Source organism: Pongo abelii, chromosome 1, assembly GCF_028885655.2.
Source record: "Pongo abelii isolate AG06213 chromosome 1, NHGRI_mPonAbe1-v2.0_pri, whole genome shotgun sequence".
NCBI classification, from domain to species: domain Eukaryota; kingdom Metazoa; phylum Chordata; class Mammalia; order Primates; family Hominidae; genus Pongo; species Pongo abelii.
Window position 1 is genome coordinate 19,647,096 of NC_071985.2, and position 3,056 is coordinate 19,650,151.

At 49.3% G+C, this 3,056-nt stretch overlaps 1 pseudogene; it reads left to right on the forward strand.

Annotated features, from left to right (window-relative positions):
- Positions 1-1,250: 1,250 nt before the first annotated feature.
- Positions 1,251-2,113, forward strand: LOC100431557 (putative monooxygenase p33MONOX; annotated as a pseudogene).
- The last annotated feature ends 943 nt before the right edge of the window (positions 2,114-3,056 follow it).

Genomic DNA, 3,056 nt, shown 5'->3' on the forward strand with positions numbered 1-3,056 from the left:
ACACCAGGACACCAGGAGCACTGATCACCATTCTTTGGTGTCCATGTGTCCTGAGATGGCCACCCTCACAGTGCACTTGAATAAACTCTCTTAACTGGGTCCTGAGCCTTTTGATTATTTTAAGTTGCCAAATATTAGGAAGAAAATGTGCACATTCTCAAACTAAAAGTGAATAAAGCCACACCACCACTGATGCTTTTCGAGATACATTTTATTACAAAAGAAAGTTTGAATGTAAAAACAAATACAGCAACGTCAGCACAGTGGCAGAGTATGATGCTCCAAGCTCTTCTCCCCCAACAGAAATTTTCTTTTTTTGGAGACAGGGTCTCACTCTGTCACCCAGGCTGGAGAGCAGTGGTGTAATCTTGGCTCACTGCAACCTCCGCCTCCCAGGCTCAACAGAAATATATTTTTTTAAAGCAGAAACTTTCAAAAAAAAAAATGTTTCTATTGAGCCCAGGAGGCAGAGGTTGCAGTGGCTCATGCCTGTAATCCCTTTGGGAGGCCGAGGTGGGTGGATCACTTGAGGCCAGGAGTTTGAGACCAGCCTGGCCAACGTGATGAAACCCTGTCTCTACTAAAAATACAAAAATTAGCTGGGTGCGGTGGCAGGGGCGCTTGTAATTCCAGCTACTCGGGAGGCTGAGGCAGGAAAATCACTTGAACCCAGGAGGCAGAGGTTACAGTGAGCTGAGATCGTACCATTGCACTCCAGCCTGGGCGACAGAGCGAGACTCCATCTCAAAACAAACAAACAAACAAACAAACAAACAAAATAACCATTTGTAACTACTTTAAAAAATAGTCTAATGTTTATAGCAACCACATAAGGGCTGAGTCCAGAAAAAGACACTTCAAAACCATAGCAGCAGGGCAGTGTTGTCTGCTGGGTCCTGGAGACCTTCGGTGTCGCCGCTGCTCTCATCATGCCTTCGGTCCAGACTGCGTCACAGCCTCTCGGGAGACGGGGGCCCTCAGAACCTCCTTAGCGCCAGACTCCAGGCCGCAGGCAGCCCAGCAGCAGCAGCAGGATAACAGAACCTCTGGATGCACTCTTACTGGGAACCTTTGCTGATTTGCAGCTGCTGCACCGTGTTCCTCATTAGCATCTGTCAGCTTAGTCGTTACATCATTTCACTGTGGTGGCTGGGACTCAGCTCGGAATTCTATATATATGGAAAAAGCACCTGGGTCCCAGTCTTTCATTGGCTTCAACACAAACAGAAGTGCCTGCTCTTGAGGCTGGTGGGCTTCTAGGCAAGATGTCCCTGCCCATCGGGATAAACTGCTGGGCATCTAGCTATGATGATGCCCTCGAGGACCCTGTGCCCATGCCTCCTCCATCGGACACGGGCAGCGCCCGCTGGAAGCCAGTGATTCCAGAGTGCAAGTATCAGTGCCTCGCCAAGGAGGAGGAAGAAGAGGCCAGCGTACCCGCCCCTGCCATGACCCTGTCATTGACAGTGTGACACGGTCCCAGTGGTGAAGTCTAAAGCTAACCATATCATCATGAATTCTCTGTTCACAAAACAGACAGGAAAGTACTCAGCATTTTGGGTGACAGACAGGGCTGAGAGGTGCTGGCTACACACCGCACAAGGGCCTCACCACGGAGGAGACCAAGTACTTTTGAGTGGCGGAAGTGCTCCACCAACTAAAGCTACAGAGTGGAGAGAGAACAAGAGAAGAGAGGCAGCCTGCCTCAGCCCAGTCAGCCCCAAGCTGCACTCCTCACTCTTCCCCTGAGCAGAGGCCCAGAGGCTGGTTCACTTCTGGTTCTTCCACAGCTTTACCTGGCCCAAATCCCAGCACCATGGATTCTGGAAGTGGAAATAAGGACAAAAACTTGTCAGATAAGTGGAGCCTCTTTGGACCGAGATCCCTTCAGAAGGGTGATTCTGGAAGTTTTGCCACCCAGGCCTACCAAGGAGCCCAGAAGCCCTCTCCGATGGAACTGATCCGTGCCCAGGCCAACCACATGACTAGAGATCCGGCAACCTTGAGGCCGCCCAAGATAGACATCCCAGTGATGGAAGGGAATAAACAACTGCCATGGACCCATCATCTCAAACCTGGTGACTTGAATATGCTAACACCCACTGGCTTCTAGAGTGCTTTCTCTTCCAGTCCTCTGGTAAAGAGGGTTTCTTGCCCCACTCCCCTTTTAACTTGGCGCTCTCTCTATATATATATTTGTTTTGTTTTGTTTTGAGACGGAGTCTCGCGCTGTCGCCCAGGCTGGAGTGCAATGGCACGATCTTGGCTCACTGCAACCTTTGCCTCCCAGATTCAAGCGATTCTCCTGCTTCAGCCTCCTGAGTAGCTGGGATTACAGGTGCCCACCACCACGCCTGGCTAATTTTTGTATTTTTAGTAGAGACAGGGTTTCACCATGTTGGCCAGGCTGGTCTTGAACTCCTGACCTCAGGTGATCCGCCCCCTCGGCCTCTGAAAGTGCTGGGATTACAGGAATGAGCCACCATGCCTGGCCGGAAAGGTATATTTTTAAAAACCTGTTAATTAGAGGCCAGAGCTGGAGACATTATTGGTTTTTGAGAAACATTAGTACAAAGCTTGCCCTTGTTGTGTGGAAGAAGCCATTTTGTACTGCTTTAAAGCTAGACTATATCATTTCGGCAGTGATGTATGGGGGACCTCATTACCTAGTTTTTCATCATTTACCCTAGACAAGAACTTTAAGAGATGCTCACTGACTCGCTGAGATTATCTGGCCCTCTTGACAACTGGCACTGTTCTCCAGCCTTGTCACTTAGGGAACCCAAGATCTGTTTGGGACCTGGGTACAGGTAAAAGCCAGACTTGGCAGGGACCCCTCTTTCTAGGCTGAACCTTGAGTCACCCCGCTTTTTGGTAGACCTAATGGATCACTGTCCTGCAGCCAGTTCTTCATGTGGGGCCTCTTAAGTCAGTGCCAGGGGAGGCATGCTCTTCTGTATAAGCCACAGAACAAACACCAGTCTTGCAAAGCTTTCCTTGCACTTTAAAATGAGATTAATTTAACTCCAATTTGGTTAAAAACTTACTAAGACAGA